General features: G+C 45.2%; 1 pseudogene; it reads right to left on the minus strand.

The window, feature by feature from the left end:
- Window positions 1-7,622: 7,622 nt before the first annotated feature.
- On the minus strand, window positions 7,623-8,533 carry LOC104263644 (olfactory receptor 6X1-like; annotated as a pseudogene).
- Window positions 8,534-13,492: the final 4,959 nt, after the last annotated feature.

Consider the following 13,492-nt stretch of genomic DNA (forward strand, 5'->3'; position numbering starts at 1 on the left):
GGACTATGCAAATGAATTCCGGGAACTCATCCACATAAGACCGCCCTTTTTAGAATTCTGATGAATATGTATGATTTTTCTGTATATGAACTGAGGTGCTTTGCTAACCTGTTGGAGCACTCGTGGTGGACAAATCCCCAGTGCTGCCCAGCGCTGTATTAAAGAATGCCTGCTTAATAACAAACTAGTTGTTATTGAGTTATTCATCTCAGAAAACCGTCCCGATCGCGGGCTCGGTACCGACTTTGTTGTTTCACACAGCCCCATGACTTGAGGCTGGTAATATTTAGTCAGGTCTTAACTAGTTATCTCAGCTCACTCTGTAGTCAATGGAGAGAAGCAGACAACATTGGTGGGCGGTTCACCCGAGAAGAACCTACCTTTGTGAGGTGCCTGTCCCACTTCAGGTGCGCTTCAAGGGTTGCTTCTCTCTAGGGTATCCCAGATGACTGCACTGGCCTGGCAGACATAGCATAGGGCCATCCAGAGACACAATCAGCTGGGGCCACAGTTGGTGGCCAGGTGTGCGTCCCACAACACAAGTAAGGCAACAGCTGCCTAGGCTGAGGATACTGAATTGTATTTTTAAGCTCATCCCTTGGTATTGCACTTCAGCCAGAGGAGAGCTCATCACGGGAGTAGCAGGCAGGAGTCCTCTCTTCCTGAAGCAACAGTCTAAGGGAGGGTCAGAAGTGGAAGGTTCCCAAAGGCCTTATTTCTCCAGCCTGATTTAAAGGCATTATGCTGACAAGCTCAGATGTAGACAAATGTTCTGTAGTGTGTGAAAACAGAGGAGAGGACTTCCTCCCAGGTGACTGGCTTAGGCAACCCATGCTCCTGCAGATAAACAAGTGAGTGAAATTCAGCGCTGGGGTTCAGAACCAGCAATGCTCTCCCAGGCCTAGGTGCAAGGGCCATAGCTGACCTGGGATCTTTGGAGGAAGAGTGTGTTCCTTTGAAACAAATCAGTTGCACAGGTGCTCCCCATTTGTTTAAGGGTCCATGATGTGGGGTCCCAGAATACCCTCTCTTCTTTGCTATAGAGTCTGGAATTCAGGGAAGTGCTTAAATCATTGACCTCTGAGAGGGTCTTGCCTCTGGGCTACCTTTGATGGTTGTTCAGAGGTCTACAGGTGGTAGTCAGAGGTACATAGGTGTCTCCACTGCCCTGACACAGTGGCCACAATGAAGCTGGGAGTTGTTACAGGCTGTTTATTAGCAGAGTTTCTCAAACCGTGGCCACAAGCCCTGGGAATGAACACTACGACCGGGATAACAAAATATGAGAGAAACCAGCCTGAAGCCAGCAGTGGTCAGCATGCTGAGGCAAGAAGAGTGAAAGAGCCTGGAACACACTTCCCTTCAGAGACGAAGCGTCGTAGGACCCATGGTCCTGCTCCAGCTATGGACACCGAGCTCCTCACTCATGCAGGTCCCTCCTGTAAGGGTATGTAGAAGGACAATGTCTTCTCCTTTAAAGGTATCTGGTCAAAGACCTTTTCAATGCAAAAAAAAAGGATATTAATAATAATAGGAGGGAGCCATAAACACGACATGCAGGGACACAACCCTGACCAACAAATGGTAAGGGACACGGTGATTTGAACCAAACCTGGTCGTCACACTAACTGATGAGGGCATATGTTATGCAAGTCCTGTGTGTAGGTGCTGTAAATAGCAGCACCTTGTTTGATGGCAGCACCTTTGTCTGCCAATGTCCTTTTATGTCTGTGCATGTGTGTGTCTGGGATACCTGCTCAGCCTCTGTACCAGTTGAACCTGCAGATGAAAAAGTGGCCGCTGCATCCCTCATCCTGGGCAGAGACCCCCTGACTTGGCGGCACTGGGCTGGGCTCCAGCAGCCAGACGGGAGGGTTCTGGGAGGAGGCTGCTGGAGATGGCAGCCACTCCTGACATACGGTTTTGTAATCAGCAGGATCTGGTTGAGCTGTCAGTATTCCTGAGCATGTATAATCCTTAGGTGAGGGGGGACTGATCCTTTGTTAAAATGCACACAGTGATAAAGTTGTAACCAGACTTCTAGAGCATTATGATGCGGGCATCCAAATGGGACCTGTGCTAGTAAATCCTTGGCTAAATTGGATGAATTGGGTTGCAAAGATCTTAACAGAACTTTAGAAGGATAGTAAGAGGTGTAAACGGCTCCAACAGCAGGCCTAGTGACTGGGCTTTGTAGTTTGGAGGATGAAAAGAGATGCTTATCAAAGTATGCACAAGACCTCCAGTAAGTGACAGATCACTCCCTGCTATCGAATCAATAATGATATTGGCTACAAAGCGATGGTTCACTGGAAATGAAGGGGTGTGGGAAGGGAAACACCAACCTTAATTAGGAAAACAGCAACGTCTTACCATTTGTGAAAGAATGTGTAATGTGGACTAATGTTACTGCAGTGAGAGACTAATTTGTGCCAGAGCTTAGCACTAGTGACTAAAGTAAATGAAGCCTTAGGCTGTATGAATTGGACTTTAACTTTAGTTTTTATCTAAGGAAATGTAACCGGTAGGTAAGGAAGTGTAAGTCACAAACTAAATACAGGATATTCTGTACAAAAGATAAGGAAATGTCTCAAGACACAGAAAAAAAGGGTGCCTGCAGGCTGCAAGACAAATCGGAAGAAGACCCCAGACTCTGCGAACAGGATTGGATGAGCAGAAGTGCCATCAGGAAATCAAGCGACTTGTAGAGACTATAAAATCCAGTAACAATCGACAGACGGGGTCCCTCTTCAGAGGCATGCAGCTCCAGCTGTAATTACTATTGGATATTAAACACAGCAGAAGAAGGAACTCTGTTTGATTCTTTTATTAGAGTGGAACCTAGGGATGAGCCCTGTTGAGATGGCATCCGCTTAATTCCTACCATGGTCTAGGTGATGGCTGTATAATTCCTCAACAGTTACAAATGGTGCAGATCTACCACTGGTTCCAAAAACTAAGAATTAAGCCTAGCTGTCTTCGATAGTGACTCAGCAGTCAGCACAGAGCTAACCCCAAAGCAGGTCACCAGTGCAGATCACTTGGCTCTGCCGGAATGAGACCAAAACGTCCCATGACCTGGTGCCTGGAGAGATGCAGCTATCAAGGCCAAACAACGGGCCTTGCCTATACAAACTGTTACACTTACAGAGGTGTTACTGATCTTAAATGCCTCGGTATGTTCATGGCTATTGCCTCTGATGGGGTGGCCAGCAACCGCAGCCCTTGCACACACGCCCCACCCCCAGGTTAATGTCCAGAGGAGTCAGGCTCCTGCCCCAACGTGTGCAGCCCATAGTGGGACCCATTCAGACTCCATGGGACAGAGGAGTGGTGCAGCTTCTTCCAAGATTACTGGTCAGTGGGGGAGTGTCATGGGATGTGGAAGGAACACGTCTGCTCTTTTAAGGCTATCTGGTCAAAGAAGCCATAAACAAGAACACACAGAGATAAACCTGACACACGATAAGAGAGGTCGTGATGAGAACAAACCTGATCAGTCACCCTAATTGGCAAGGATGTGTGGAGCGAGTCTGAGAACACTTTTACAGTTGGGAAGTTAAGGAAAGGGAGGGAGACAAACACACCGACTCATAAAACCTGACCAATTAGCATTAACAAACACAATACCCAGAAACAAACATCATCAGCCACACTAATTGATGAGCTCTCAAGAAGCTATAGGCAAGCAGGACTTTGCAACTGGCAAGGATGCAAACCTGAGCATCCAGGATGTTGGATGGAGTCAGTGGAACCATGTCAGCTGTTCAAGGAGTGTGCAGGGGAGGCGGAGCTGGGAGCAACAAAGATGGGGGTAGACAGAAAAGAGGTATAAAAGAGTCTGGTTGGGTGTAAACTTGGGCCAGTCAGTGCTGCTCTGGCTGAGCTCTACACTTGACCACCGCAGTCTGTCCTGTCTTATTAAACCTGTTCATAACTCTCTCTGCATAATCTTACTTTACCCTGTGTGTCTGTGTGCTGCAAGCACTAAACGCCAGCTACTGGGGGGATCAGCGTGAGTGTATTTGGTGCCAGCTACTGAAGTCAGACTGGGATTGCGGGAACCTCTGACCTCTGGTGTCAGCCAGTGGGATCCCAGTGCAGCTACCAGAGCAAGCAGGGTCTTGGTGCCAGCTACTGGAGTCAGTGGGGCTCTCAGCTTCCAGCTGCTGGGGCAGGAACAGTGTGTACCCCAGAACCATTTACTGCGGGGACTGGCATGAGTGAAGTGAGTGAGGGGCTCAGCACAGGCAGCTGGAGCGGTGTATGGGGTTTCCTTGGCAAGGCTTTGGTAGTGGCGGGGCCACAGTGGTGGCTTCTGTGAGAAGCTGCTAGAAGCTTCCCCTATGTCCGATAGAGCTAATGCCAGACGGCTCCAAGATGGACCCACAGCTGGCCAAGGCCGAGCCCATCAGCGACAGTGGTAGCACCTCTGGAGAAACATATTTAAGAAGGGAGAAAAAACCCTGCACAACAGCAATTGCAGCCAGGAGAGAGGAGTGAGAATACGTGAGAGAAACAGCTCTGCAGACACCAAGGTCAGTGAAGAAGGAGGGGAGGAGGTGCTCCAGGTGCTGGAGCAGAGATTCCCCTGCAGCCCCTGGTGAAAACCATGGTGAGGCAGGCTGTCCCCTTGCAGCCCATGGAGGCCCAGGGTGGAGCAGATATCCACCTGCAGCCCGTGGAGGACCACATGCTGGAGCAGGAGGATGCGCAAAGAAGACTGTGACCCAGTGGGAAGCCCGCACTGGAGCAGGCTCCTGGCAGGACCTGTGGACCCCTCCTGCCAGAAAACCTGGAGCAGGTTTTCTGGCAGGACTTGTGACCCCACGGGGGACCCATGCTGGAGCAGTCTGCTCCTGAAGGACTGCACCCTGTGGAAATAACCCACGCTGGAGCAGTTTGTGAAGACCTGCAGCCCATGGGAAGGACTCACATTGGAGAAGTTTGTGGAGAACTGTCTCCCGTAGAAGGGACCCCACGCTGGAGCAGGGGAAGAGTGTGAGGAGTCCTCCCCCTGAGGAGGAAGGAGTGGCAGAAACACTGTGTGATGAACTGATGGCAACCCCCATTCCCTGTCCCCCTGTGCCTCTCGGCAGGAGGAGATAGAGGAAATCAGGAGTACAGTTGAGCCTGGGAAGAAGGGAAGGGTGGGGGGAAAGCTTTATAAGATTTTGTTTTATTTCTTATTGTCCTACTCTGATTTGATTGGTAATAAATTAAACTAATTTCCCCAAGTTGAGTTTGGTTTGCCCATGACGGTAATGGTGAGTGATCTCTCCCTGTTCTTATCTCAACCCACAAGCTTTTGGTTATATTTTCTCTCCCCTGAGGAGGGGGAGCGATAGTGTGGCTTTGGTGGGTGCCTGGTATCCACGCAGGGTCAACCCACCTCAAACGGGAACGCAGGTCACAGCCCAGTACTGCTGGCTGCTGCAGGGGGTGAGTATCTGTATCTTCCCCAAACTGTTGTGTGTGTGGAGGGTGTGTGTGTATTCACCAGAAAACATAAACTGGACCAGTGAGTTAGTAGGAGGCCCCAGGTCCGTGCAGGGGGTCAGCTAGCAAGGAGGCTAGCCTAGTGCTGGTTCCTGGGTGCAGTGTGCCTGTTGGATGACTGTGTGAGTGCTGCGTGTTTGCAGGGAGCATCATGCTGGAGCAGCCGGCAAGTAAGGGACCTGTGGTGTGGGGTCAGAGGGCCAGGATCTGGGCACGGGTATCAGGAGAACAGAAGGGCTGTGCCAATGCTGAGGGGACACGCAAATATCCATGTGGCTTGTGAACCCTGAGAGTGTTGTGTGTGTACCTGCACTAGTGTTCTGTCTCTGACAGCCCCAGAGGACATGGGGACATGGATGTCTGCACTTGTGTGTGATGTGGATCCTGTGTGTCAGTGTTGTTGACAGCAGTGCCTTGGATGTGGCAGTCTGTGTGACTGGTCGTGTCAGTGTCCTTTTGCATGTGTACAAGGGTGTCTGTGTGACTCTGGGATACACAATGAGCCTCACTACTGGTTGAGCCTGCAAACAGGAAAGCAACAGCTATGGCCATTGACCTGGGATGGAGACCCCGGATCTCTAAGCTTGGCTTTAGCGGCTAGGCAGGAGGAATCACCAGGCTGTGGAGCTGCTGGAGGTGGTGGCTGCTTATAACATCCCTTAACATGCATCAGTCCAGATGATGAAGATGATACCAGTGTTAAAACAGAAGTGATCAGCAGGGTTGTTAAAAGGAAAGCCTGGAGTTCTCACATGCCTATGAACTGCAAAAGGGTTAATTCCCTCAGGGCGGTCTGGTTTTCCATCTTATCATCATAGTTTTTCTGGGCAAATATTATAAATGAGATAAATAGGGCCACTAAACCCAAATCTGGTAGGTTTATGCTGATGTCTCTGAACAGGTCTATGCATTCACATAAGTCTGATTCACTGCCTGTTCCTATAACAGCTTTCCTTCTGTTTTACCACTACTTTAAAAGAACATTTTTATTTCAGATTATTATTCCTCAAAATAAAAATAACCATGCAAGTAAACCCCTTCCTCCATTCCTTTACTTTTATGTGTTGCAAACAGTACATACTCTCGTCTATAAGCCCACACTTACTCTCTTCTGCATGCCCTCTTAAAGCAGCTAACCTAGTAGCAATTACTTTATTACACTGAGAGAGGCAAGGTCTGAGGTCAGCATTTGCAGCGATGTCTAAGTTTCTAACACATATGGTAAGGTTGACACTTTCAATGACTCTTCATGGTTGCTACCTACTGAGTGGGAGGTTTCCAAGGACAGAAATGCATTTAAAAATCCTTAGGGAGGTATAAAAGCTCCAGCCATAATTTTAAAGGGTATTGTTGTGGGTTTTTTTTCTTCTCAAACGAATTCTGATTTACTTGAGTATAAAAGGCCAGAATTCCCTAAAATTACTTCCTTATGAGAAGCCATTTGCCAGTGAATACCTGCTGAGTTTTTCATTCAAAGATGAACAGGCGAGACAAGGTGGCTACCTAAATGAGGATACCTACCCTTTACCTGAGATTAATCTAACCATACAGGAAACTTTTTCTATAAATCTTTGTTTTTGTTCAAACAATGATTAATTAAAGGAAATCATACGTTTCAAATTACACAGACAATCAGTTGAAGCATTGAGAGAATCAATATTCTTGATTGGGATAATGATATCAGAAATTAGGGAGGCATTGTATATCAATCACATAAATCACATAAATGATGCAGAACATAAATAACAAGTAGGATTGCTTATGCTGATCTATGCTGATTTTGCTATGTTAAAGGTCAGTGGAGCCACAACAAACATGAACACAAACCCCTCAACCTCTTTATTTTAGAAGAATTAAATTTTGTAATCATAAAACATCTCTTTCATAGTAACAAATAAATACCGTAAATGGCAGAGAGCCCTTTTATTTTTAATTTTTGCTTTGATGAATAATGAAAACAATGAAACTTTGGAAAAGACTTGGAAGCATAATCTCAGAATAAACAAGTGGAAGAATAGGCAACCAAGTGTGTAAGTCAAATACTGTCCACAGATCACACAATCAGGAGGTAGTATTTCTGCCTGCCTAATCATAATCTAAATCATCTGCCTTCTTTATAAAAGTTATTGATATGTACTTCCCAAAGAGGTCTTCACTTCTTTGTTTCTCAAAGTATAAATGAAAGGGTTTAGCAGTGGCGTTACAAGGGTGTTCAGAAGGGATACCACTTTGTTCATATTTAGCGAGGCATGCCCTCTTGGCCTGACATAAATGAATACAACTGCCCCATAAAGCATGAAGACTACAGTCAGGTAAGCAATGCAGGTAGAGAAAGTGTTCTGTCTCCCAGAAGGAGGTAGGATCCTCAACATGGTAAAAATGATGGTGAAGTAGGAGATGACAGTCAAAAAGCAAATGCTAAACAGAACCATGGTAGCAACAGTGAAAATAAGCCATTCAATATGGTGGGTCTCAGTGGAAGCCAGATTCAGCAGTGTCCCAACATCACAGTAGAAGTTATTGATCATATTGGGGCCACAGAATGGCAGCGTGAACTCCAGAACAGTTTGCACAAAGACAATCAGAAAGCTACCCATCCAAGATCTAAATGAGAGCTGACCACAGTTTTCCACTCATGATGGTGATGTAGTGGAGAGGGTTGCATATTGCTATGTATTAGTCAAAAGACATGGCTGTGAGGAGGAAAAACTCAGTAGCACCAATGAAAAAGTGGGACAAGGCTTGGGCTTTACGCCCAGCTGTGCTGATAGACTTCTTGACATCCAGAAGACTGGCCAAAAGCTTGGGTAGAGTGGCCGAGACATAGATGATTCCCCAAAATGGCAGATTTCCAAAGAAGAAATACATGGGTTTGTGGAGAGTTGTCATTCACCACTGTGGCAATGATGATGACACTCCCAGTGACAGTCAAAATGTAGATAACCAAGACTCCCACAAAGAGCAAAACATGAACACTTTGAAGGCTGGGGAAACCAAGAAGAATAAATTCAGTCACGGAAGTATGGTTTTCCATCCTCTGCTTCCACTTTGTTTATTTCTGCATTAATGAATATGGCAAGTAAAGGGGTGATCACAGTTTTTTGTTATGTGAGTAGGAAAGAGGAAATATATAGATATACATGTGTATGCGCATATAGGTATGTATACAACTATATGTATGTAGGAGACATTTTTTAATTGATTTTAACAGTTATTTTAAAGAAACCAGGAGGTTTGAGATCCTTATAATAGTTTTACTGTTTCATTTCTCAGTTACTTTGAGTTGAAAAAGGGATCTTTCTTAGACTAGAAGACTGTTTAGAAGAGTGAAGAATTTATGATCAACAGTGATATATACTGGTAATGCTCCCTCTACCACTTACGTTTCTACAGGAGCCATTACCCTAATTTATGTCCTCTAAAAGATGGATGTCTAGTCAAAATTAATCTAGGCTCATACTTTGAAGCCCAGAGTACCACCAAAAAGTGATTAACCGCATCTGGACATAGGCAACATGAACTACCCCTTACTATAGGTGTTTCTCCACATGTTGTCCGTAGCAGAAAATAGGATACCTAGATGGCAATAGTATCCAAAAATGTTATGATTTAAACACAGGTGAAATGTATATCACCTTCTGTATGTACAAAGCCTTCTTAAATCTGTCCTGGACGTAGCTTTATCTAAGAATTCACTCTCTTTCCAAGGAATTATTTCATGCTAAAAAATAGACCATGTAGACAACATTTTAAAGCTCTGCTTTATTAAACTTTATATCACTTGGGTTTTGTTACCTTAGTCTTTTTCATCCTCACAGGTTGTTGTCAAGCGGTTCTAAATGAGAGAAAGAGCATATGAGTCACATCTTGAACCTATTGCTAAATGCTATTGCAAATGCTCATGCATTTAGTTTTGCTACAAAAAAAACCACAAAAGTACAAATGTTGGGGTTGTCCTTTCATTTGTACTTATCAAAATAAGCATTAAGTTGACTTGGGAGTAGAAATCATGATCTTCCCTTGCTAAGTATATCTTAAAAATCATTCAAGTTTCTGCCCTTTCTTGCTTTAGGATAGGAATACCTTACTATGTTATTGTCAACACATTGTGTCTCTATTCACCCTTACTTCTATCATCCAATCTAATTACACATACGAGCAAACAGTCTAAATTTCTTGGACAACAGATTTCTCTGAAATATTTTCTTTTTCTTGTCCTAAAACAGAGTAGAATACCCACATGTCTCAGTCTCTTTAGGGCCTGGATTACATTCAGTAGCCACCAATGGTTCTCTGAATAATGAAAAGTCAAAAATGGAAAGAATATATTCACATTCGTGAACAAGCCATCAATGTTAAAATTGTCATCCCCAATAACAAATATATTCTGAGGAGGGAAGGGAGGTAAATACCTGTCAGCAATGTCTGTACTCAGCATATAATTAAACCTCTCTATGTGCTGTTGTTAAGCAAACTGAGTGGCTCCAGACAGGGAAGATATTCAGGTAGCTCCACTGCACACTCACAGGCATTTAATAAAGCCCATTACTGTGCAAAGACTAGTAGCTGGGAAGGAGCAATTAACTCAGCTCATCCAACGTGAAATCTTTAGGGGAAAAACGGATCACTTAAAAGGCATAAAAGGTCTGCAGAACTCTAAAAAGCAGCCTGATAAATCAGCATGGAAAACCACAGAGCACCTTAACTAGTAACAGAAATGAGAATCTTGTAAAGAGTCATGAAAAGAGCCCCAAATTCTCAGACAGACCTGATGAATCAGCTGTTGCAGAGTATGTCAGCTCTATGGATTCAATGAATATAAGGATCTATATTTCCTTTCCCTGCGCTTCTTTTCATTTCCGGTGGTCATGATGAATAAAATTTGTGAGCAAGTCTACACAGCCTCCTCTGGGTAAGATGGCTTTGGTAACAGCTGCTGCTAAGACAGTAAAGTGAGTGCAAAAGGATTGTGGGACCAGAAGATACACACCTGCCTGTTCTGAGAACTCCTTCTGAAGTATACTGCCATACCATAACGGCAGATTCATTCCTGAATTAACTCAACAAACCTTAGGCTGTTATTATCACAAGTGAAGCTCTCTGTCCCACATGCCCTCTACCTCACCTTCACTCTCACAAGGAAGTCCTTTGACACAGAAGGAGCACATCCACTTGATCTGAGTGGGAGGGCACGGGTGACGGGCTCTGCCAATGTTCTGAAACTTGTTTGACACCAAAGTTGAAAGCTTCCACTGGGAGTTAAAAAATTACATTCCTTAACTGCTGAGAGAAAGAAAATAATGAAGATATTTTCACTGGGGAAGAGTGGAGGTTGATGAGTGATTACGAACATGCAACACAGCTGAGGAGCAGACAGGAAGGATGGGCCAGGAGTGTATTTTGTGTACACAACTGCACAGATATGCAAACTGAAATAAGAGCCTTCATGCAGAAGTTTTTCTCATTTTGGTTTTGCTCTTGCTCAGCTACAGCAGCTTCCAACTGAAGTTCCAAAAATTTACATCTGCAAGAACAGAACCCCAAAGAGTTTTGGCTCCTACAGTTGTTTCCCTCCCACCCCCAACCCGACTCCCATTAATTCTGTTGTCACAGAGTTTCACAAACCATTAGTCAGGTTTTTCTCAGATATTTGTCTCACTACCCTTGGGTCACATGCTTGAAAGCATTTTTTCCTATCCCAAACTCCCAGGGACTTAAAGCAGCCCCTTTTTCTTCTTTACACAAGAGAAAGACCCCAGCTCTGACCACAGCCAGCCCACAGCAGAGAGAGAGCCCTTGAAAACACCAACAGAGACTCAACATTTACCTCAGACAAAGGGTGGGATGATGAAGCCCTACTCCTACTAGCTGCACCTATATTAAGGATGGTGCTTTTCCTCTCCTCTTATATGCAAGATGCGTAAAGACAATCATAGCCTAACAGATGTTTTTTATGAGTATTGTTATTAGTACCAGGGAGAACGAGCAGCTGATATTTGGATTGCCAGCAGAACACATAAGCACTCTGGGAGGATTAATCAGCCTTTTTGTTTCTTCCTGCTGCTCCCACTAATGGTTTAGTTTCGGTCAGGTCTCAGACCGAAATAGATCCATTATCAACAATCTTCCCATCCATAGGAACATGTCAGTAAAACAGAGAGTGTGGTAGACAGCAGAACAGTGACAAATGCAGCATCTCCTTCCCGCCTGAAGGACCTTTAACAGTACCGCGTTATCTGTATGCAAATGGTGAATGTGCCCTTCCAGTACTAGGTACTCCTGAAAGTACGTCAAGCTAGAGAGGGAGTTGGCATTTGATGAGACCCATCACCAGTTCTGTCTTCAGCTTTCTCTTCCTGCTAGCCAGCTCAGAGGGACGTTGTTGTTACCTTGGGTATCAGGTTTTTCGGTGCATCAGAGAAGACCCTTGTCTCTTGGAAGGTGATCCCTGTCCCATTTCTCTGGGCCCTTAGGGCATTCAGTTTTTCAACAGGCATATGATCTGAAATCTGGTTTGTCCTGTCTGAAGTGAAAGGAAAAAGGCCCATGCATGAGTTATCCCGTGGTACTGGGATTGACAGCCTCCTGGGAATCAGTTGCAGTGCACTGCATGCATTGTGGCGATCATTTAAAAAGATCCTGCCCTGAAAGTCTTAAAAGGAGGATCACAGCGAGCATGAATGGTAATATCAGCAGATCTCATTTGCAACCAAATAACCTGAGGCCGAATAACCTGAGGCCAGAAGAAAGTGTTACTCATCGCTTTGCCAGACACCTGAGAAACATGCTGTTCACCACCGTCCATAAGCCTTCTGGCAATGAATCAGACCTCACTCGCACTACAAAGCCAGTGCTCCAGAGAGATCTCACTGCAGCCAGAGCTCCTCGCAGGTTCTGATTCCAGGCAGGCACATGAGCAGGTATCTTTCCTTCGCTGAATAGGCTGGTTTTCAAAGAAAGTTGTTAAACACCCAGAAGGCACAAATTTGCAAATAGATGTGGTGGTTTTGCAAATGCTAAGCAAACAAGAACAGTAAAGGTTAATGACTGTAAAAAAAAAAAACAACCCAAACCAAACAACAGAACCAACCGAAACAAAAAGAACAGATGAGATGAAGAAGTTTTAGCAACTGAACTGTGAACTTCTACTTGGGGGAGGGTGAAATCTTTTCCAAGCAGCCTTTTCTTTTTCTAAGCCCTTCATCTCCTGTCTAGCTCCTTTGTCCTGGCTAGCCCCACCACAGCCAGCACAATCCCCAAAACAATTCAGAGCACACGTCTGGAGCAGCAGTCTGTACAAGCAGCACTGCCAGATTGCTGAAACTGCTAGTTTTCAAGATGCACGTGCCTGATTACCCTAGTAGCTTTCTGGATGATCTTTCTTGGCATCTTATACAGGAAGATTATATTTCTTGTGTATACAGTTCCCACATGCAAGAATGTTCTCTTTACCTCAAAGGAATAAGGCAAAGACATTTTCTTCCACTACCTTTTAGTGAAGACTCACGTTTCTGAAAAGAATCCGTCCCTCTCCACCCACCCCCACCCCCCGCCCCGCCTTTCTGAAAGTGTTCTGAAAGCCAGGCACCTCCAGAGATACACCTGGTACACAATATGTTCCCTCCAGATCATCCCTACAGTTCTGAGAAGAAACAGGAATGTTTTGTAGCCAGTGGTGCACAGCTTGTGCGCACTCTCAGTGCAGGCCACAGCTTTCCTGATAGTTTTTCTCAAGACTTGCTTGATGTCTCTGTTCCTCAGGCTGTAGATGAGTAGGTTGACCAGGGGTGTGAGGGTGGTGTAGGAAAAGGAGAAGGTTTTGTTCAGGTTTCTCAGTGGAGGTGTCCCAGGCAGCAAACAGACAGTAAGAAGTGTCCCTTAGAAAATGCTGACCAGAGTGATGTGTGAGAAGGCTTTTGCTTCTCACACATGGTGGAGAAGGCCTTCTGCCTCCCCTTGCTCAGTGGGATCCTCAGGATGGCGTCTGTAATGC

This window comes from Gavia stellata, chromosome 28, assembly GCF_030936135.1.
Source record: "Gavia stellata isolate bGavSte3 chromosome 28, bGavSte3.hap2, whole genome shotgun sequence".
Taxonomy (NCBI): domain Eukaryota; kingdom Metazoa; phylum Chordata; class Aves; order Gaviiformes; family Gaviidae; genus Gavia; species Gavia stellata.